We start from the raw sequence: 24,498 nt of genomic DNA on the forward strand, positions 1-24,498 counted from the left end.
AAACATCATTCAATTAATACTTGCTACAAGCAAACTATATGTGAGATCAAGAGTGCTATTCAAAATAGTTGACAACTGGTATGGTAATGTAAATTAATATATAAATAAAAATTTCCCAATTATGCTATTTTTCTTTTCTAACTAAATGATTATAAAACTATTTACCAAGTGACACAGTTGTAGTATAAATAATTTCTTAAATTGTTATAACAATTTCCAAATTATTTATGGATTTTTAAACATTTTTTGCATTTCTTGGGTAGTAATTATTGGTTAAGTGATATATGCCTATGTTAGCCATGATTTGACAAAACAGTCTTGTATAAGCTTCTGATAATTTCCCCACTAAATTGTTTGTATATTATGACGTATGTAACATCAACTATATTGTTCATGGTGCCAAATCCTCTCACTTTAGCAGCTATGTTAAAGATTTTTTAGCCCTTGAACTGCTGTCTGAAATTCTTTTTTTTTGAGACAGTCTCACTGTGTCACCCAGGCTGGAGTGCAGTGGTGCAGTCTTGGCTCACTGCAAACTCTGTCTCCCGGGTTCAAGCAATTCTCCTGCCTCAGCCTCCTGAGTAGCTGGGACTACACGCTCCTGCCACCACGCCTGGCTAATTTTTTGTATTTTTAGTAGAGACGGGGTTTCACCATGTTATCCAGGATGTTCTCGATCTCCTGACCTCATGATCAGCCAGCCTCGGCCTCCCAAAGTGCTGGGATTACAGGCGTGAGCCACCGTGCCCGGCCTAGAAATTCTTATTTATTTAATATCTCTGTTCACTCCACTACAAAAATCAATTAATATAAGCCATCTTTAATAAGTAGGCTTAATTGTATTGATTAATTTAAAAATTGTGTTGATTTAATGGGTTACATCTATGAAGCTTTGTACACATACTTCATGGTTGACTGAATTTAAAATTTTTAAGTTCTTAATATATTTTACTTTTGTCATCAAACTACAGTTGCAATCACATAAATTATCAGATAATCTAATTGACTTTTTCTTTTGAAGTTGACATTTTTCTTTCAAATAGTATATCATATTTTTAAACAATACTGTCTACTTTTTCCCCTTTGCTTTATGTATTTAATTTTATATATTAACTGATTCTTATTTTTCTACAACTAATCGAGCTTCTGCAATTTTAAATATTTCCCTCTGGAAAGGATAGAGATAATATTGACATCTCTGTTAAAATGTAAGTTATTAGGCCGGGTGCGGTGGCTCAAGCCTGTAATCCCAGCACTTTGGGAGGCCGAGACGGGCGGATCATGAGGTCAGGAGATCAAGACCATCCTGACTAACACGGTGAAACCCTGTCTCTACTAAAAAATACAAAAAACTAGCCGGGCGAGGTGGCGGGCGCCTGTAGTCCCAGCTACTCAGGAGGCTGAGGCAGGAGAATTGCTTGAACCCGGGAGACAGAGTTTGCAGTGAGCCAAGACTGCGCCACTGCACTCCAGCCTGGGTGACACAGTGAGACTGTCTCAAAAAAAAAGAATTTCAGATAGCAGTTCAAGGGCTAAAAAATCTTTAACATAGCTGCTAAAGTGAGAGGATTTGGCACCATGAACAATATAGTTGATGTTACATACATCATAATATACAAACAATTTAGTGGGGAAATTATCAGAAGTTGAGGCAGGAGAATGGTGTAAACCCGGGAGGTGGAGCTTGCAGTGAGCTGAGATGTGGCCACTGCACTCCAGCCTGGGCGACAGAGTGAGACTCCGTCTCAAAAAGGAAAAAAAAAAAAAAAACAATGTAAGTTATTAATGTCAAATTTCTGGGAAAAAAAGTTTATGTCCCAAACACTTACCACTCCCATTTCACAACTTCTATTAAAGTGAATATAAAAGGTTTGGTACAATTTCCTAATGTTCTTGACATTCCACTATTAAAGAGTGCCCAAATATGCTTTCTAGTTTCGTGACTTCAATCTCGGTATCTTTAGAAATATTTTTAATGTTCCCAAATGCTTATTTCATGTGTAGTTGTAATATAAAGGTTGTGAAGCAAATATTTAAAGTAATTTTTCATTTAAACATTTTACTGCATCATCCTGACATCATTGAATACAGTAACTTATATAGTACCAATTTAAAATATACAGAGACTTTTTATTTTTTATTTTATTTTATTTTTTTGAGACAGAGTCTCGCTCTGTCACCAGGCTGGAGTGCAGTGGCACAATCTCTGCTCACTGCAAACTCTGCCTCCCGGGTTCAAGCAATTCTCCTGCCTCAGCCTCACAAGCAGCTAGGACTATAGGCGCATGCCACCACACCCAGCTAATTTTTGTATTTTTAGTAGAGATGGGGTTTCACCATGTTGGCCAGGATGGTCTCGATCTCTTGACCTCGTGATCTGCCTGCCTTGGCCTCCCAAAGTGCTGGGATTACAGGCACGAGCCACCACGCCTGGCCATACAGAGACTTCTCTAAAACTTTGGCACCCTGAACTTTCTCTGTGACATATACTAGAACCATCTGTAGCATTGTATAACCGTTTCACATCAAAACCATTTTTCTTGAGCACTGATGAGTAAGTAAGCTTGATATATCATTTGAGTTCCTCAGATGAGCAAAAATCATCAGTTTTGTAAGTCTGCAATTCAGTATTTAAGTCACTGATAAAAACACATTTTTGTTACATAATTGAAGCTTTCTTGGTAATGACTGATTGCCTAGATTTATAAATTTACTAAAAAGTTGTCTCATCATGGTAGATATACATTTTGCTACCATTGTAACCATTAATGTAGACTGCAATGATATGCACTATTTACAACCTTTTTAAAGACTCTATTGAGCAGTAGACTACTCTAATTACACAGTAGGTAATATTAGCATTCTATTTTTTTTTTTTTTTTGAGACGGAGTCTTGCTCTGGCGCCCCAGCTGGAGTGCAGTGGCCGGATCTCAGCTCACTGCAAGGTCCGCCTCCCCGGTTTACGCCATTCTCCTGCCTCAGCCTCCCGAGTAGCTGGGACTACAGGCACCAGCCCTCGCCCGGCTGGCTTTTGTATTTTTTAGTAGAGGGTTTCACGTGTTATTGTGGGATGGTCTCGAAGACTCCTGACCTCGTGATCCATGCGTCTTCGGCCTCCAAAGTTATGGGATTACAGGCTTGAACCACAGCCCAGCCAATGTATGCTTGATCTAATGGCACTTTTTTCCAATGTTTGTTCTTTTATGATAAAAAGTATTTCAGGGATTTGTTATTTCAAAGACTTCGTTATGTGAAGCTCGTTCATAATGTTCTTCAAATTCTTCTTGATTATTACTAGTTTTCACTGAATTCTGAGCACCGACAATATGCTAGAACATTCACCTTTTCACACATCCACAAGATGTGTGCTTTGCAAATTATTTTCATTTAACATTTACATTTCAAGCAATAATCAGTTACCTGTGAGTTTTGTCAAAATTATCAGGGTTTTTGTTTGTTTGTTTGTTTGTTTTTTGACATGAAGTTTTGCTCTCGTTGCCCAGGCTGGAGTGCAATGGCGCCATCTCAGCTCACTGCAACCTCTGCCTCCTGGGTTCAAATGATTCTCCTGCCTCAGCCTCCCCAGTAGCTAGGATTACAGGCATGCACCACCACGCCTGGCTAATTTTATATTTTTAGTAGAGATAGAGTTTCTCCATGTTGGTCAGTCTGGTCTCGAACTCCCGACCTCAGGTGATCCACCCACCTTGACCTCCCAAAGTGCTGGGATTACAAGTGTGAGCCACTACACCTGGCCAATTATCAGGTTTTTAATTAAATTTTAGAAATGTGAATTATTGTTTCCTTTGAACTGAATCTTACACAATACTGAAAGCATTCCCACCTGCCATAATTTTTGCATATCAGTTGTTCCAGGCTGTGATTCAATATTAATATCATTGGTTTCATGATCTGTCTCAGATTAAGAAGAGTCATGTTTATAGTATCTAAAAGCAGGGTTTAAAATGTATGTAGGCCTGGTACTGTGGCTCATGCCTGTAATCCCAGCACTTTGGGAGGCCAAAGCTGATGGATCACCTGAGGTCAGGAGTTTGAAACCAGCCTGGACAACATGACGAAACCCCAGCTCTACTAAAAATACAAAAATTGGCTGGGTGTGGTGGCTAATGCCTATAATCCCAGCACTTTGGGAGGCCGAGACAGGTGGCTCACCTGAGGTCAGGAGTTTGAGACCAGCCTGACCAACATGGTGAAACCCGTCTCTACCAAAATACAAAAAATTAGCCAGGCATGGTGGTGCATTCCTGTAATCCCAGCTACTCGGGAGGCTGAGGAATAAGAATTGCTTGAACCTGGGAGGTGGAGGTTGCAATGAGCCGAGATCACACCACTGCACTCCGGCCTGCGCTACAGGAGTGAGCCTCCATCTCAAGAAAAAAGAAACTCAAAAGAAAGCAACCATTTGTCTCTTATCTACCTATGACCTGGAAGCCCCTTCGCCACTTGGAGTTGTCCCACCTTTGCTTCAAGTTGTCCTGCCTTTCCAGACGAAACTGATGTTAATCTTACATATGTTGACTGATGTCTCATGTCTCCCTAAAACGTATAAAACCAAGCTGTGCTCTGACCACCTTGGGCGCATACCATCAGAACCTCCTGAGGCTGTGTCACCCGCGAACATCCTCAACCTCGACAACATAAACTTTCTAAATTAACTGAGACCTGTCTCAGATATTTGGGGTTCACACTCCCCTGGATCCCCTGACTATCTTCAGGGCACTGGCCACTTTCTTGTCTGTCTTTGTACACCCTCCTCTGGAAGTCTTTGAAATTCTTGAGGCAGGAAGGACCATTTCCCAGCTCCGAATCTTACATAAAGTGAGTCCTTTATGAATGGAAATAGGGCTACTCCTCAAAGTAAAGCTAGGAATTTTGCCGTGTGTGACCCTAGTCGTGGTTGTTCACAGAGGGCTCCATTTCACTTGCCTTTCCTTCTGCTTTCTTCTTCACTCGTTTCTGAAGGGGTGGCCTGCCCCTCCACACCTGTGGGGGTTTCTCGTTAGGTTGAACGAGAGACTTGAGAAAAGAAATGAGACACAGAGACAAAGTATAGAGAAAGAAAAGTGGGGCCCAGGGGACCGGTGCTCAGCTTACAGAGGACCTGCCGGCACCGGTCTCTGAGTTCCCTTAGTATTTATTGATAATTATCTTTACCATCTTAAAGATAAGGGAGTGGCTGGACAATAGGATCATTGTAGGGAGGAAATCAGCAGTAAGACATATAAACAAAAATCCCTGTGACATGAATAAGTTTAAAGGCAAATGCTGTGCCTTGTGATGCATATCAAACACCCCCATAAACCTTTTAGCAGCATTGCTCCAGCAAGTCCCACTTTATTCCTAAAGGCGGTTTTCTCCTTGCTCAGTAAACAAAGCATACAATCGGGTTTTACACGGAGATGTTCCATTGCCCAGGGACGGGCAGGAGACAAATGCTTTTCTCTTACTTGAGATTAAGAGAATGGTGATGACCTTTAACCAGCAAGCAGCCTTTAGGCACTTGTTTAACAAAGACACATCCTGCACGGCCCAATATCCATTAAACCTTGAGTCACCACAGCACATGTCTCTTGCAAGGACAAAGTTGGGGATAGGGTCACAGATTAACAGCATCTCAAATACAGAACAAAATGGAGTCTCTTATGTCTGCTTCTTTCTATACAGACACAGTAACAGGCTGATCTTTCTTTCTTTTCCCCACAGTTTCCCCACAGAGCAGGACAAAAGAAGCCAGCAAGGATGGCTCTGGTCGGGGTCTCCCTTCAGCCACCCAGATGGGATTGCAAAGAGGAGGACAGGGATGGAAAGGGGAAAGTTTGATTTCGTTTTGTTTTGTTTGTCTTTCTATTGGTACCACTTCCTCATCCCAACCTCATCATCCTTCCCGATCCCTACCAACCCACTGCAGGCTTCTGAGCCCTAAAATCTGGGAAAGGCTCTTTTCCCTAGGGGCCCTGGCCCTGCAGACTTGCCCAGGGGGGGAAATTCTCAGTGGCTCAGTGGCGCGTGCCTCACGTCCTCACCGGCAGCCTATTATATGTAATAAAATATAACATATATTTATATATATAATATATTATATATTTATAATATAAATATATATAATATTTGGAGCATGGTGGTGCTCACCTGTAATCCCAAGTTACTCAGGAGGCTGGAGTTGGGAGGGATCTCTTTAATTTTTTTTTTTTTTTTTTTTTTTTTTTGAGACTGAGTCTTTGCTCTGTGCTCCTTGAGCCTCTGGAGATGCAGTGGGCCAACTGGGCTCACTGAAACTCGCCTCCTGGGTTTCACATGCATTCTCCTGCCTCAGCCTCACAGGTGGCTGGGACTACAGGCGCCCGCCACCTGCATGACTGGTTTTGTACTTTTAGTAGAGGCGAGGGGTTTCACCGTGTCCAGCCAGGATGGTCTCGATCTCCTGACAGCCGATCCCGCCCGTCGGCCTCCCAAAGTGCTGGGATTACAGGCGTGAGCCACCGGGCCCGGCCGGGAGGATCTCTTAAGCCTAGAAAGCTCAAGCGATAAATATATGTATATTTATATATTTATATATTATATATATATGTGTGTGTGTGTGTGTACACATATATATATATATATATATATATTTTGAGGCGAGGTTTACCGGCTCTTGCTGCTGCCCCAGCTAGAGTGCAATGGCGTCATCTTGGCTCACCGCAACCTCTACCTCCCAGGTTCAAGCGATTCTCCTGCCTCAGCCTCCCAAGTAGCTGGGATTACAGTAGCTGGGATTACAGGCATGCGCCACCACGCCTGGCTAATTTTGTATTTTTAGTAGAGACAGGGTTTCTCCATTTTGGTCAGGCTGGTCTCGAACTCCCGACCTCAGGTGATCCCCCACCTCGGCCTCCCAAAGTACTGGGATTACAGGTGGCCGGGCGCCCCTATTTTAAGGACACTATTGCTGTGGAGGAGTAACCCCACTTTTAGGAATCCTTTTCCGTGCTAAAGGCAATTTGAGATCAAGCACTACAACTCCCGCTCAGGTTACCCTTAGAAAGGCTGTGGACCCTGGACTCCGCCCCAGATTGCGTAACAACTGAGGGGTGGGTCCCTATTTCCTCTCTGGAATCTGCAGCCAATCGTTCACGAGGTAAACAGAACAACCGAGCTTCTCTCAGCGAAGTGTGGCTGCCCTTCCGGTGAAAATGGAGGAAGTGGCAGCGGCGAGAAGCGCTTTGGGATCAGGGCGACCGCTGGAGCGTAGAGTAACCAGGTCACAAGCATACGGGACTGTTCAGATTCCATAGTTATCAAATGAATTCAGGTTTAAATTTTACTTTTGTAGGAAAAAATGTAAATAATTCTTTGAGAACATTTAATGAGAAATGTTGGCCGTATCTTTATCTGGTCTGCGGCTCTGTCCCTGTTTCCTGGATAGGAGACTACGTCTGTATCTTGTATCACAGGAGGCACCTTCTTCCTGCTTGCTGGCCTTTACAGCTGTGCAGAAACTTGCAAGTGAATTTCCTGCCCGCCTCCACCCACAGTGTAAGCCTCGCTGGAACAGCTTACTTATTGCCGCAGATGTATGTGGCGTAACCGCCTTCAGTTTCCTGGTTCTGAGTTTCAGTGTTACTCAGGCAATGCTTCTGCTGAAAAAAATTTTTTTTTTCTCTTTTTGAGACAGTCTCACTCTGTGGCCCAGGCTGGAGTGTAGTGGCGCGGTCTCGGCTCATTGCAGCCTCCACCTCCTGGGTTCAAGCGAGTCTCCTGCCTCAGTCTCCCGAGTGTGGAACTTCTCTTTTTATTTCATTTATTTATTTATTTATTTAGAGACGGAGTTTCGCTTTGTCGCTCAGACTGGAGTGCAGTGGCGTGATCTCGGCTCACAGCAACCTCCACCTCCCAGGTTCAAACGATTCTCCTGCCTCAGCCTCCTGAGTAGCTGAGATTACAGGCACAGACCACAACACCTGGCTAATTTTTTTTTTTTTTTTGTATTTTTAGTAGACATGGGGTTTCACCATGTTGGTCAGGCTGGTCTCGAACTCCTGACCTCAAGTGGTCTGCCCGCCTCAGCCTCCCAAAGTGCTGGGATTACAGGCATCAGCCACCACGCCTGGCCTATTTATTTATTTGAGACAGAGTCTCACTCTGTCACCCAAGCTGGAATGCAATGGCGTGATCTTGGCTTACAGCAGCCTGCATGCCCCGGGTTTAAGCAATTCTCCTGCCTCAGCCTCCCGCGTAGCTGGGACTACAGGCGTGCACCACCATGTTCAGCTAATTTTTTGTATTTTTAGTAGATACGGGGTTTCACCATGTTGGTCAGGCTGGTCTCGAACTCCCGACCTCAAGCGATCCACTCGCCTTGACTTCCCAAAGTGCTTGGATACAGGCGTGAGCCACTGCACCTGGCTGAACTTCTCCTTTTAATTGGAGGTTTTATTTTATTTATTTCTTTATTTTTTTTGAGACAAAGTCGCACTCTGGATGCCCAGGCTAGAGTGCAGCCCATGGAGGGCGAGCCGAAGCAGCGTGGGGCGTTGCCTCACCTGGGAAGTGCAAGGGGTCAGGGAATTTCCCTTTCCTAGCCAAGGGAAGCCGTGACAGACTGTACCTGGAGAAACAGTACACTTCTGCCCAAATACTGGGCTTTTCCCATGGTCTTCGCAACCGGCAGACCAGGGGATTCCCTCCCGTGCCTGGCTTGGTGGGTCTTACGCCCATGGAACCTTGCTTACTGATAGCACAGCAGTCTAAGATCAACCTGCGGTACTGCAGCTCGGCAGGGGGAGGGGTGTCCGCCCTTCCTTAGGCTTGAGTAGGCAGGTTTATGCTCACAATGTAAACAAAGAGACCAGGAAGCTGGAACTGGGTGGAGCCCACTGCAGCTCAGCAAGGCCTACTGCCTCTCTAGATTTCACCTCTGTGGTCAGGGCATATCAGAACAAAAGGCAGCAGACAGCTTCGGCAGACCTAAACATCCTTGTCTGACAGTTCTGAAGAGAGCAGTGGTATCATCCTGATACCAAAGCCTGGCAGAGACACAACAAAAAAAAATTATGTTAGGCCAGTATTCCTGATGAACATTGATGTGAACATCCTTAATAAAATGCTGGCAAACCAAATCCAGCAGCACATCAAAAAGCTCATTCACCACGATCAAGTCAGCTTTATCCCTGGGATTCAAGGCTGCTTCAACATACGCAAATCAATAAACGTAATCCATCACATAAACAGAACCAACAACAAAAACCACATGATTATCTCAATAGATGCAGAAAAGGCCTTCGACAAAAATTAAACAGCCCTTCATGCTAAAAACTCTCAATAAACTACATATTGTTGACGTATTTCAAAATAATAAGAGCTGTTTATCACAAACCCACAGCCAATATCATACTGAATGGGCAAAAACTGGAAGCATTTTTTTGAAAACCGGCATGAGACAAGGATGTCCTCTCTCACCACTCCTATTCAACATAGTGGTGGAAGTTCCGGCCAGGGCAATCAGGCAAGAGAAAGAAATAAAGGGTACTCAGTTAGGAAAAGAGGAAGTCAAATTGTCTCTGTTTGCAGATGACATGACTGTATATTTAGAAAACCCCATCGTCTCAGCCCAAAATCTCCTTAAGCTGATAAGCAACTTCAGCAGTCTCAGGATACAAAATCATTGCGCAAAAATCACAAGCATTCCTATACACCAATAACAGACAAACAGAGAGCCAAATCATGAGTGGACTCCCATTCACAATTACTACAAAGAAAATAAAATACCTAGGAATCCAACTTACAAGGGGTGTGAAGGACCTCTTCAAGGAGAACTACAAACCACTGCTCAACAAAATAAAAGAGGACAAACAAAAGGAAGAACATTCCATGCTCATGTATAAGAAGAATCAATATCGTGAAAATGGCCATACTGCCCAAGGTAATTTATAGATTCAGTGTCATCTCCATCAAGCTACCAAGGACTTTCTTCACAGAATTGGAAAAAACTACTTTAAAGTTCATATGGAACAAAAAAAGAGCTTGCATTGCCAAAACAATCCTAAGCAAAAAGAACAAAGCTGGAGGCATCACCCTACCTGACTTCAAACTATACTATGAGGCTACAGTAACCAAAACAGCATGGTAGTGGTACCAAAACAGATATATAGACCAATGGAAGAGAACAGAGGCCTCAGAAATAACACCACACATCTACAACCATCTGATCTTTGACAAACCTGACAAAAACAAGCAATGGGGAAAGGATTTCCTATTTAATAAATGGTGCTGGGAAAACTGGCTAGCCATACGTAGAAAGCTGAAACTGCATCCCTTCCTTACACCTTATACAAAAATTAGCTCAAAATGGATTAAAGACTTAAATGTAAGACCTAAAACCATAAAAACCCTAAAAGAAAACCTAGGCAAGGCCGGGCGCAGTGGTTCACACCTGTAATCCCAGCACTTTGGGAGGCCAAGGCAGACGGATCACAAGGTCAGGAGATCGAGACCATCTTGGCTGACACGGTGAAACCCCGTCTCTACTAAAAATGCAAAATACTAGCCGGGCGTGGCAGTGGGCGCCTGTAGTCCCAGCTACTTGGGAGGCTGAGGCAGGAGAATGGCACAAACCCGGGAGGCGGAGCTCGCAGTGAGCCAAGATCACACCACTGCACTCCGGCCAGGGTGACTGAGCGAGACTCCATCTCAAAAAAAAAAGAAAACCTAGGCAATACCATTCAGGACATAGGCATGGTCAAAGGCTTCATGACTAAAACTCCAAAAGCAATGGCAACAAAAGCCAAAATAGACAAATGGGATCTAATTAAACTAAAGTGCTTCTGCACAGCAAAAGAAATTATCATCAGAGTGTACAGGCAACCTACAGAATGGGAAAAAAATTTGCAATCTACCCATCTGGCAAAGGGCTAATATCCAGAAGCTACAAATAACTTAAACAAATTTACAAGAAAAAAATCAAACAACCCCATCAAAAAGTGGGCAAAGGATATGAACAGATACTTCTCAAAAGAAGACATTTATGCAGCCAACAGACACATGAAAAAATGCCCATCATCACTGGTCATCAGAGAAATACAAAACCACAATGAGATACCATCTCACGCCAGTTAGAATGGTGATTGTTAAAAAGTCAGGAAACAACAGATGCTGGAGAGGATGTGGAGAAATAGGAACACTTTTACACTGTTAGTGGGAGTGTAAATCAGTTCAACCATTGTGGAAGACAGTGTGGCGATTCCTCAAGGATCTAGAACTAGAAATACCATTTAACCCAGCAGTCCAATTACTGGGTATAACCCAAAGGATTATAAGTCATGCTACTATAAAGACACATGCAGACGTACGTTTATTGTGGCACTATTCACAATAGCAAAGACTTGGAACCAACCCAGATGTCCATCAATGATAGACTGGATTAAGAAAATGCGGCACATATACACCATGGAATACTATGCAGCCATAAAAAGGGATGAATTCATGTCCTTTGCAGGGCCACAGATGAAGCTGGAAACCATCATTCTCAGCAAACTATCACAAGGACAGAAAACCAAATACCACATGTTCTCACTCATAAGTGGGAGTTGAACAATGGGAACACATGGACACAGGGCAGGGAACATCACACACCAGGGCACGTGGGGGGTTGGAGGTTAGGGAAGGGATAGCATTAGGAGAAATACCTAATGTAAGTGACGAGTTGATGAGTGCAGCAAGCCACCGTGGCACAGGTATACCTATGTAACAAACATGCATGTTGTGCACATGTACCCTAGAACTTAAAGTAAAATAAAATAAAATAAAAAATAAAAAAAAGCATTTCCCTACTTTTTAAACTGTATGTTGCTTTGTAGCAATACATTATGCACATTATAAAGTGTTTTCACATAGAAATTTTAAAAGATATGATAAGATAAATAATTGCAAGTAGCAGGTGAAACAAGCACCATTCCAACACTTTGGGAGGCCGAGACAGGATCACAAGGTCAGGGAGATCCGGGCCATCCCTGGCTAACACGGTGAAACCCGTCTCTACTAAAGAAATACAAAAACTAGCGGTGTGAGTGGCAGGTGCCTGTAGTCCCAGCTACTTGGGAGGCTAGAGGCAGAGAATGCGGCGTAAACCTGGGAGGCGCAAGCTTGCAGTGAGCTGGGATCCACGGCCCTGCACTCAGCTGGAGCAACAGAAGCGAGACTCCATCTCAAAAAAAAAAAAAAAAAAAAAGAAAAATAATTTAAATAACAATTTTATTCAAATACAAATAATAGGTCATGGGCAGGCTATGGCTGGCCTGAAATCCCAGCACTTTGGGAGGCCAGGCCAGGCAGATCACGAATCAGAAAATTCCAAGACTCCAACCTGGCCAACATGGTGAGCCTAATCTACTAAAAATACAAAAAATTAGCTGGGTGGTGGCAGGTGCCTGTAGTCAGCTGGGAGTCCTGAGAGGCTAGAATAGCTTGAACCGGGAAGCCCAGGAGTTGCAGTGAGCGAGATCACACTGCTCAGCCTAGGCGACAGAGTGAGACTCTGTCTCAAAAAAAAAGAAAGAAAAGAAAAAGAATATTTTGCCCTTATAACATTATTAATTACTATACTTTCAAGTGAGCAATATGACGAATTATGCTTAGTGTATTTTTAGAAAATGATGCTTTAACAATTTATAATGCAAGCATTTGATGGTCCTGGATTCTATGTTGGAGTTAATGTTGATACTTGGTCTTGGGACAGTTAGAGCTGATAAATAACTTATTGCACAGTTAATTTGTAGGTGGCTCCATATATGCAGCACTTTGGGAGGCTGAGGCAGGCCCGGATCATGAGTTCAGGAGATTCAAAGGGATTCATCTGGCTAGCTGCAATTGAAACTCTGTCTCATAAAAATACAAAAAAAAAAAATTAGCCGGGCTTGGCAGCGGGCGTGTTGGGTCCCAGCTACTCCAGAGAGAGCTGGAGGCAAGAAGAATGGGTGGCGAACCAGAACCAGAGCTTTGATATGAGGCAGGAATCATGCTAGCTCGGCCTGGGGCAGAAGTGAGACCTCCTTTCAACTCTTTGCTTTTTATCGCCATTCCCGCCACCTGTTGAATCATTGATGTATGGTAAATGTGAAACTCATCAGGAAAAATCCATGCCCTCAATTGTTTGAGAGTTTTTGTTTCCTCAGCTTCACTATATTCAGTGCCTCGGCTGCAAAACTGAAAACCATTGTCCCAAGACTGGTGCGACCTCTGCTGGTGTCTGTATTATGCTGCTCCAGAGTCCTAAAGTGCACCTACGAAACAAGACGGCAGGCCAGATCCAGCTTCCTTGCAGAATGAAATGTTCACTGGCCAGGGAGAAACAACCACGTGGAAAATAAAAGTCAAACCCACTGACATTCATGGCAAACACAACTTTGTGACACCAGGTTTCCCTGAAATGAGACTAACTCATGAATCACTCACTTTTAGAATCTTTTTTGAGGCGGTCGCTGCATACGCCAGTGGGCGCGTGGCGGATCTCAAACCTCCTGGGTTCGCCTCCGGATTCACCAGTCTCTGCCTCCAACCTCCCGGTGGCTGGACCACGAAGCCGCGCCACTTCCTTGGCCTAGTTTTTGTATTTTTTAATGAGAGAGGGGTTTCACCGTGTTAGCCAGGATGTCTGGTCTCTGACCTCGGCAGATCCATGCATCTGACTCTGGCTGGGATTACAGGCTTGGCCTTGCGCCAGAAGCCCTTTACAGAATCTTATCTATTTGTGAATAAATGTTTCCAATTAAAACATTGCCACTAAATGTTTTCTCACCTCTACCTACATGGGTTAAAGGGTATCTAGCTCCCTGTATCATAAAAAAGTCCTAAGATGTGATGATTGAAGGCTCCTTTGCCTGTAATCTATAGCACTTTAGGAACCAAGAGGCGGACAGATCAGAGACCATCACCAGCTAACATGGTGGCCTGTCTCTACTAAAATTACTAAAAATTAGCTATGTGTGGCTGCCTCTTCAATCACTTCCTTTCGAGAAACTGGTAGAGCCTGAAGCTGACTGAGGCGGAGCTTGCAGTGAAGCCAAGATTGTGCCACTGCATCAGCCTACCACGGAAACAGGCAAGACTCGTCTCTAAAATAAATAAAATAAATAAAATAAAATAAAATAAAATAAAAATAAAAATTCAAGATAATAGGCATGGTTGGTGGTTCAGCATAATCCCAGGCTTTTGGGAACAGGCAGGATCACTTCAGCCGACAAGTGTGAGACCAGTCTGGGCAGCACAGTGAGTTCTCTGCAGCTAAAAAAGAATCAAAAATAAAACAAGAAAACAAAAACACAGAACAACTGCATCATCATAGTGGTGACAGTTTTTAGGAAACATTTTCCACGTTTTGAGCAACAGATCTAATAAGGGGCAAAGGTAGTGTGCTGTGTTGGTACATTTTTAGTGCCCTGTCAGATTAAAATCTGGAGATCTCTGGCTGCAGGACTCATCTTTGGAGAATAAAAGAAAAAGAAAGTTTATCTCTAGCATCGCTCTCTTGCCCTTGTTTTCTTCCTGGTCACAGGCATGCCCTGGATTCCAGTGTCTCTGAACATCTAGCAGCCTCTCACCCAGCATAACCCCTGTTGAGGTCCAGGGCACTATGGTGGGAGTGGGTACAGAAGAGACAGACAGACCTCTGGTTTGAGTGTTTAGAGTTTGGGTCCTCAGGAAGAACTTCTTGGCCAAGCGCGGTGGCTCACGCCTGTAATCCAAACACTTGGGAGGCCGAGGCAGGTAGATCACCTGAGGTCAGGAGTTTGAGACCAACCTGGCCAACATGGTGAAAAACGTCTCTACTAAAAATACAAAAAATTAGCCAGGCGTGGTGGTGGGCACCTGTAATCCCAGCTACTCGGGAGCCTGAGGCAGGAGAATTGCTTGAATCCGTGCTGCAGAGGTTGCAGTGAGCCAGGATCACACCAGTGCACTCCAGCCTGGGCAACAAGAGTGAAACTCCATCTCAAAAAAAGAAAAAAAAGAAGAACTTCTTGACTTGACCCAGCAGGGCTTTTTCCATGGGTCTAGAGCTAGGTGTGAAGAGAGTGAGTTCATGGTGAGAGGAACTTATTCGTCAAGAGGAGTCCGTGCCCAGTGGCAGAAGTGGAGAAGTGGGTATGGGACACTCAGGGAAGCTGCTCTCTTCTGTTGTCTGTGCCTTCTGTTGGAGGATGTGCTGTGGGAATGCAAGGAGGAGATGGAAAGAATGTGTCAAAATAGCTTTAACAAAGGAAAAAAAAAATGAAAACACCGAAACCACCCTTGCAAAAACTGTAACAGTGAGAAAATTATGACATTGAAAGATATCCAATCTAACCAACTCCTTCTTGTCTTTAACCTCCAAATTGCACTTGGTCATTCCTGGGCAAAGGTCAAGCTAAACGATAATAGCCCTTCCCAAAACTAAACTGTCTTTGTAAAAATGATGAAAGGCCACCAGGTTAGGGAGGATGAGAGGGGTCTGAATGCAGGCTTAGTTAAATGATTATCAGCCATTGTTTCAGAGGTCACAAGATTTGTAACTTCACCAATTATTCCTGTAAAATGACATCACTATGGCCTTTTGAGATGTCTTTTCAGTTGTTTTTTGTTTGCTTTGAGACATGGTCTTGCTCTGTCACCCAGGCTGGAGTGCAGTGATCATAGCTCACTGCAGCCTTTATCTCCTGGGCTCAAGTGAACCTTCCACCTCGGCCTTCCAAGTAGCTGGGACTGCAGGTGCATGCCAACCATGCCTGGCCAGTTTTGTTGTTTTTTGGTTCTGGGCTGCTTTTTTTGTTTGTTTGTTTTGTTTTTGTATTTTTGGTAGACATGACGTCTAGCTCTGTTGTTCAGGCTGGTCTCAAACTCCTGGACTCAAGCGATCCTCCTGCCTCAGCCTCCCAAACTGCTGGGGTTACAGGCACAAGCCACTGTGCCCAGCTCAGGCTTTTCCATTTTGGAAAACCAGATGACTCCACCCAGATCCAAGACTCAAGATTCAACCGGTCCTGTGGCCCCACCCAGAAGAACTCAGTGCACAAGGACCATTTTCCACATCCCTCTGATTGCATCCCCAGTCAATCAGCAGCACCCATTCCCTAGCCACCTGCCCACCAAACTATCTCTTTTTTTTCTTTTTTTTTTTTGAGACAGTATTTCACTCTGTCACTCAGGCTGTAGTGCAGTGGTGCAATCATAGCTCACTGCAGCTTCAACCTCCCTGGCCCAGTCTCCCAAGTCACTGAGACTACAGGTGTGCACCACCACACCTGGCTAATTTTTAAATTTTTTGTAGAGATGGTGTCTTGCTATGTTGTCCAGGCTGATCTCAAACCCAAGGACTCAAGCAATCCTCCCACCTCAGACTCAAAAAGTACTGGGATTACAGGTGTAAGCCGCCATGCCCAACCCAAACTATCTTGAAAAAGCCGTAGCCTTCAAATTTGGGAGGAGGCTGATATAAGTAATAGTAAGACTTCAGTCTCCTGTTTAACCAGCCCTATGTATATAAAACTCTTTCTCTATTGCAATTCCCCTGTCTTCATAAATTGGCTCTGTCTGAGCAGCAGGTAAAATGAACCCACTGGGTGGTTACAACAGCATCAGCATATACAGCAGAGTTGTAATACCCATCATATAGCAACTGCAAATTAATTTTAAAAGATATATTGTTAAAAGCATATAAATGATATAAGTAATTTACAGAAGAATAAATTCAATTGGACAATAAATATGAAATTATTTTCAACCCCTCCAGTCATATAGTAAAAGTAAATTAAAATAATTTTTTTTTTTAGATGGAGTCTCACTGTGTTGCCCAGGCTGGAGTGCAGTGGTGCAATCTCAGCCCACCGCAACCTCTGCCTCCCAGGTTCAAGCGATTGTGATTCTCCTGCCTCAGCCTCCTGAGTAGCTGGGATTACAGGTGCCCGCCACCATGCCCAGCTAATTTTTGTATTTTTAGTAGAGATGAGGTTCCACCATGTTGGCGAGGCTGGTCTCAAACTCCTGACCTCAGGTGATCCATCAACCTTGGCCTCCCATAGTGCTGGGATTACAGGAATGAGCCACTGCACCCAGCCTAAAACAATGTTTTAACCTCTTGTTGATAAGAGTATAAACTGATCACTTTTGGGGGAACTAATTTAGTACCTATTAATATTAAACATTTTCATAACCTTTGATTCAGCATTTCCACTTAAATTAGTGCCTTAGTTTGAGCTGTTATAACAACACCACAGACTGGATGGCTTATAGACAACAGAGGTCTATTTCCCACAGTTCGTGGGGCTGGGAAGTTCAGGTATCAAGACACTGGCAGTTAAGGTGTTTGGTGAAGGTCCTTTTCCTGTTCCTAGTTCACAGATGTCCCACCTTCATTTTCTTTCTTTTCCTTCCCTTCCTTCCTTCCTTCCCTCCCTTCCTTCCTTCCTTCCTTCCTTCCTTCCTTCCTTCCTTCCTTCTTTCTTTTTCTCTTTCTCTTTCTTCTTTTCTTCTTTCTTTCTTCTTCTTCTTCTTTTTTCTTTAACAGATAAGGGTCTTTCTCTGTCACCCAGGTGGCTGGAGTACAATGGTGCAAGCTTAGCTCACTGCAGCCTCAACCTCCTGGGCTCAACCGATCTTCCCACCTCAGGTTCCCAAGTAGCTGGGACTACAGGTTCATACCAACAGGCCCAGCTAGATTTTTGTAATTTTGTAGAGACGAGCTCTCGTTATGTTGCCCAGGCTGGTCTTGAACTCCTGGGCTGAAGCAGTCCTTCCACCTCGGCCTCCCAGATGCTGGGGTTACAGACGTGAGCTACCACACCCAGCCCATCCCACCATCTTGCTGTGGCTGGGAGACCAATAGCTTCCCTTCATCTCTTTATAAGGGCACCAATCCCATTATGCCCCCATGACTTTATCCAAACCTCGGTATGGCCAAAGGCCCCACCTCCAAAGACTGTCATATTAGGAATTAGAGAGCTTCAACATACAGTTTGAGGGGAATACAAACATTCCATTCGTAGCAACTAGGAATTTATAGAAACACTCCCTCTAGTGTGCAAAAAACTAAGTACAAGAATTTTTAGATTACTTTTTACATTTTCTGTTTCAATTTTGTTTTATTTTGGGTCTCATATCACCCCAGGCTGGAGTACAGTGGCATGATCACAGCTCACCCACGTCCTCCCACCTCAGCTTCCCTAAATAAGCTAAGACATGAGGCACACCCACACTGCAGCTGGTACCTTTTTTTTTTCTTTGAGGGCGGAGTCTCCTCTGTAAGCCCGACTGGAGTGCAGTGGGTACCATCTCAGCTCAGCAGCCTCCACCTCCCAGATTCAAATTGTTCTCCTGCCTCCCAGCCTCCTGAGGGCTGGGACTACAGGCATACACCACCCAGCTAATTTTCACACTTTTAAAGGGCTGGTTTCACATGTTGGCCAGGTTGGTCTCCAAGCTCCTGACCTTGTGATCCACCTGCCTTGGCCTCCCCCAAAGTGCTGTGTGCCAGGCATGAGCCCTCCTGGAGCTGTTTTTGCTTTTTTTGAATTTGTTGAGATGAGGGTTTTGGCGCGTTTAGGCTGGGTTTCCAGCCCATCTGGGCTCAAACAATCTCGCGCCCACCTACCCTCCCAAGGTGCTGGATTACAGGTGTGAGCCCGCATTTCCATCAAATGTTCTTTTTGAGGCATTTGCTGTCTACTTACTGAGAGTGAATAATGGGAGGGGCCGTGGGGAGATGCTAGAGATAGTTAAAAGTGGAAGCATGCAAAGAAATATCACATTATCTATTTATAAAAGATCTATAGCAACTATTGACATGGGAAAATAAGCACATCATAAATAAATAATAAAAGTTGTAGAACAATATGAAGCTAGGCATTTTTTCAATACTTCCTCCATCTTGCTGATATATAAACAGGAAAAAGTAGAGGGAGAGATTACAGGAATACGGAACAAACAGTTAACAATGGTTATCTCATGGATGTGATTGGGAGCATTTTTGGTTTTGGTTTTCTTTTTGAGATGGAGTTTTGCTCTTTCACCCAGGCTGGAGTGAAGTGTCACGTTTTTGGCTCCCTGCAACCTCCGCCCCCCAGGTTCAAGTGATTCTCCTGCCTCAGCCTCCTGAGTAGCTGAGATTATAGGCACCTGCCACTGCACCCGGCTAATTTTTTTTTTTTTTAGTAGAGATGGGATTTCACTATGTTGGCCAGGCTGGTCTTGAACTCCTGACCTCAGGTGATCCGCCTGCCTCATCCTCCCAAAATGCTAGGATTACAGGCATGAGCCACTGCACCCTGCCATAGAGGGCATTTTTGCTTTCTGAGTTAGTCAGTGTTCTCTAGAGAAATAGAATGTATATACGTACATACATACATACATACTTGCAGAGAGTGAAAGAGAGAGTATGATTTATCTTAAGGAATTGGCTCACAAAATTGTGGAGGCTTGATGAGTCCAAAGTCTGATAGGAGAGCCCAGTAGGCTGGAGACAGGAAACAGTTGCAGTACAAGTCCAAAGGTGGTGTTCCGGAAAATTCTGATCAGAACAAAAGAGAGAGGACAGCCTTTTGTTCTAATCAGGCCTTCAACTGATTGGATGAAGCTCACCCTCATGACATTTAAAGTTCACCAATTTAAATGTAAATCTCATCCAAAAACACCCTCATAGAAACATCCAGAATAAAGTTTGACTAAATATCTGGACACCATGGCCCAGACAAGTTGACACATAAAATTAAACATCATAATGAGATCTGCTGCTATCTATGAATTTATGTTTCTAGTGTCTTTGTAAGGTACATGGATCGTTCCTTTATTTCTCTCTATATGTATATATATACTTTTTTTTTTTTGAGACGGAGTCTCGCTCTGTCGCCCAGGCTGGAGTGCAGTGGCGAGATCTGGGCTCACTGCAAGCTCCGCCTCCTGGGTTCACGCCATTCTCCTGCCTCAGCCTCCCGAGTAGCTGGGACTACAGGTGCCCGCCAACACGCCCGGCTAATTTTTTGTATTTTTAGTAGAGACAGGGTTTCACTGTGTTAACCAGGATGGTCTCAATCTCCTGACCTCGTGATCCACCCACTTCAGCCTCCATATATACTTTTTAATAATCATAAAAATGTGTATGCATGCATATGTATGTATAAGAAAATATATATACATATAGATATAAAATTATGCATTTGTGCTAGGTACTTGTGATGGTTAATTTTATGTCTCAACTTGGCTAAGCCATGGTATTCAGATATTTGGTCAAATGTTATGGATGGTTTTGTGAGGATGTTTTGGATGATTCAAATTGGTGCATTTTGAGTGAAGCAGACTGCCCTCCACATTGTGGGTGGGCCTCATCTAATCATTCAAAGGCCTGAGACAAAAACACTGAGGTCCCTGAAGAAGAAGGAATTCTGCCTCCACACTGCCTTTGGACCTGAGCTGCAACATCAACTCTTTGCTGCTGGCCTACCTGCTCTGCAGATTGTGGATTTGCCGGCCCCAGTGATAGCATGAAACAGTTCTTTCATCCTATTGGTTCTAACTCTCTGGAGCACCCTGACTAATACAACGCTGTTACAGGTACTGAGAATAGAGTGATCAACAGGGAAGAAAACATGCTGTCTCGGGGCCTTGCTGGTGGGTGGATGGTAGACACTCAATTGTATGAGGCTCATTGGCCATAGAGGAACTCACGCAGGAGAAACTCACCTTGCCTGGGTTGAAAGGAGGGGAATCAGGCACATATTCCCCTCTGAGGAATATGTCAGCAGAGACTGGATGTGGCAAGACTACAGGTGGCCGGTAGGTGGGATAGAGTATTCCAGACCAGGGAACAAAAAGGGATAAAAGTCTTCTGGTGGAAAGGACACGTTTGAGAAGCAGAAACAAGACCAGGTGCTGGGACCAGGAGTCCTACACTCATCACACTCAGTTTCTCATGGGGTGACTTCAGAAGTCCTAGAATTTTTTGTTTCCCAATTTTTTTATTTTTATTTTCTGGTAGATAAGATCTCACTCTGTTGCCCAGGCTAGAGTGCAGTGGCACGATCGTAGCTCACAGCAACCTCAATCTCTTGGGCTCAAGCGATCCACCCACCTCAGCCTCCCGAGTAGCTGGGACTATAGGTGTGTGCACCATGCCCGGACGATGTTTTATTTGTTTGTTTGAGACGGAGTCTCGCTCTGTTGCCCAGGCTGGAGTACAGTGGTGTAACTTTGGCTCACTGCAACCTCCACCTCCCAAGTTGAAGCTATTCTCCTGCCTCAACCTCCCTAGTAGGTGGGAATACAGATGCCCACCACCACGCCCAGCTAATTTTTGTATTTTGAGTAGAGAAGGGGTTTCACCATGTTGGTCAGGCTGGTCTTGAACTACTGACCTCAAGTGATATGCCCGCCTCAGCCTCCCAAAGTGCTGGGATTACAGGCGTGAGCCACCGTGCCCGGCCCAATACAATTTTAAAATGATTTTATGTATATTGCAGGATAGACAAATAGGTAAATATATTAAGAGTATTAAGAGCCAAGGCTTTCGGTTGCCCTGATAAAAGATACAGAAATACAAAATCAAAGAAGAGGGAAAAACCTATAATGTACAATTTGAATTGGAAATACCAATATGAATTCATGATTTTTTTAAAATCCTAAATGTGACTTAAAGCAATGATACCTCTGTAGCAACGAGCTCTCCCAGCACTAAAGAGTAGTTACTAAAGACCATTCCTCACTAACACGAATCAATGTTCCTTAGAAAGATGGCTGATTTTGGCCGGGTGCGGTGGCTCACGCCTGTAATCCGAGCACTTCGGGAGGCCGAGGCAGGCGATCACGAGGTCAGGAGATCGAGACCATCCTGGCGAACATGGTGAAACCTCATGTCTACTAAGAATAAAAGAAAATTAGTGGGGCGTGTTGGCGGACACCTGTAGTCCCAGCTACTTGGTAGGCTGAGGCAGGAGAATGGCATGAACCCCGTGGGGCGGAGCTTGCAGTGAGCTGAGATTGTGCCACTGCACTCCAGCCTGGGTGACAGAGCGAGACTCTGCCTCCAGAAAAAAGAAAAGAAAGAAAAGAAAAGAAAGAAAAGAAAAAAAAAGAAAAGAAAAAAGAAAAGAAAAGAAAAAGAAAAAGAAAGGAAGCTGATTTTGGCCAGGTACAGGGGCTCATGCCTGTAATCCCAGCAGGCTAAAGGTGGGCAGGCTAAAGGCGGGCAGATCACTTGAGGTCAAGAGTTTGAGACCAGCCTGGCCAACATAATGAAACCCCATCTCTACTAAAAATATAAAAATTAGCCAGGCGTAGTGGCAACGCCTATAATCCCAGTTACTCAGGAGGCTGAGGTGGGATGATCGCTTGAACCCTGGAGGCAGAGGTTGCAGTGTGCCGACATCATGCCACTACACTTCAGCCTGGGTGACAGAGTGAGACTCTGTCTCAAAAAAAAAAAAAAAAAAAAGGAAAAAGAAAAAGAAAAAGAAAAGAAAAAAGAAAGAAAAAGAAAAATGGCTGATTCCACATCTGGAGCTGGGAAAGTAAAAATTGTTCCTGGGACATCTGGTTGTGTCAAAAGCAAGCAAGTGCTCACAGAACTTTTGGGGTATGTCAGAAAGGATGTAGGAGTTAGCTTAAAAGGGCTCCCACTGGGGCCCTCTCCCAATCCAGACCGTCCTGGCCAACAAGGTGAAACCCTGTCTCTACTACAAATACAAAAATTAGCTGGGCATGGTGGCACGCACCTGTAGTTCCAGCTACTCAGGAGGCTGAGACAGGAGACTCACTTGAACCCAGGAGGTGGAGGTTGCAGTGAGCCGAGATCGCGCCACTGCACTCCAGCCTGGTGACAGAGCGAGACTCCATCTCAAAAAAAAAAAAAAAAAAAAGGCTCCCACTGGACACATAAGGTACAGTTTGAGCACAAAAAGAATAATGACTGTAATCAATTGTGAAATATTAAATGGATACCTGGCACGGTGTAGTCCCAGCACTTTGGGAGGCCAAGGCAGGTGGATTGCTTGCGTTCAGGCAACATGGCAAAACCTCATCTCTACAAAAAATACAAAAATTATCTGGGTGTGATGGCATGCACCTGTGGTCCCAGCTACTCAGGAGATCGGAGGATCACTTAAGCCTGGCAGGTTGAGGTTGCAGTGAGTGGTAATTGCGCCACTGCACTCCAGCCTGGGCAACAGACCGTGATGTTGTCTCAAAAAATAAAAGAAATACTAAATTGATTTTAAAAACCCTAAATCTATAGTTTAAAAAAAAGAAAAAAAATTTTTCTACCTTTGGAAATTAGTATTATACCAACACCTTATTCTGAAAACTGGTAAAGGGAAATAAGCATCTACCTTGCCTTTTAGAAGGACCCTACTTTGGCCGGGCACTGTGGCTCATGCCTGTAATCCAAGCACTTTGGGAGGCTGTGGTGGGCGGATCTCTTGAGGTCAGGAGTTTGAGAAGGACCCTACTTTTTCCAGCTGGAGAGAGAATCTCCTTCCTAGGTAATTATGCCCTTATAAACGTGGGAGTGGGAGAATTCGAAAAGCACCTTTTGTAATTTCTGATGAAATAACCAATTCAAGCAAGAATCACTGTAGATGGCAATAAGAGAAAGTTTTTTAGCATATACACACAGTGTCAAAGAACCATGCAGATGACTTGCTAATTACAAAGAGGGAAACATAACCTTTATAGAAAAGATCTGACCGTGTCCACCTTAACCAAGCAATCACACTTACCATCACTGCTTGTGGGATGACTTCATATTACATGCCTTCTGATGTGAGGCAATGTGACATAGACAGCATGTTTGAAGAATTAGTCCCAAGATTGGGTAACCTGAATCTAACCAAGAAATTGGGGGGAAAACCCCACAAAACTCAGGGAGACAGATGAACACATTAAGTGACATCAAAGAAACAGTAAGACATCTAGAATATTGAACAGCCTAAAAGACAACTGCTCTAGTCTCCTCAAAGATCCAATTCCAAGAAGAAAAAAACTGGATGACGGTAGATTTAAAAGAAAGGGGCGAGAAAAGGACATTAAACAAATGCAATGTTGAAACTTGATTGGTTCCTGTTCTGGGAGTTTTTAAAAAGCTATATATTAAAACATCATGCTATACACCATAAATATATACAATTTTTATTTGGTAATTATACTTAAATAAAGCTAGGAAAAATTAAATGCTTTAAAAGGCATTCAAATTGGAGAAGTTTAATGCTAGATGATATTAAAAATTATTAACTCATTAAACATGATAATTCTATTGTGATTGTGTAAGAGATGTATATGAAGTAGTTAGGGGTGAATGGTCATGATGTCTGCAACTTTCTTTTCTTTTCTTTTTTTTAAGACAGAGTATTGCTGTGTCGCCCAGGCTAGAGTGCAGTGGTGCTATCTTGGCTCACTGCAACCTCCGCCTCCCAGGTTCAAGCAATTCTCCCACCTCAGTCTCCTGAGTAGCTGGGATCATAGGCATGTACCACCATGCCCGGCTA

At 43.8% G+C, this 24,498-nt stretch overlaps 1 long non-coding RNA gene across 1 annotated transcript in view; it reads right to left on the reverse strand.

The window, feature by feature from the left end:
• LOC116275441 overlaps positions 1–8,180 on the reverse strand; it is a 16,876-nt gene extending 8,696 nt beyond the window's left edge. The window contains exon 1 of the long non-coding RNA XR_004184536.1: positions 8,143–8,180. This is a non-coding gene — a long non-coding RNA (uncharacterized LOC116275441). The remainder of the gene's footprint in view (positions 1–8,142) is intronic.
• Positions 8,181–24,498: the final 16,318 nt, after the last annotated feature.

This window comes from Papio anubis, chromosome 6 (assembly GCF_008728515.1).
Source record: "Papio anubis isolate 15944 chromosome 6, Panubis1.0, whole genome shotgun sequence".
NCBI classification, from domain to species: Eukaryota; Metazoa; Chordata; class Mammalia; order Primates; family Cercopithecidae; genus Papio; species Papio anubis.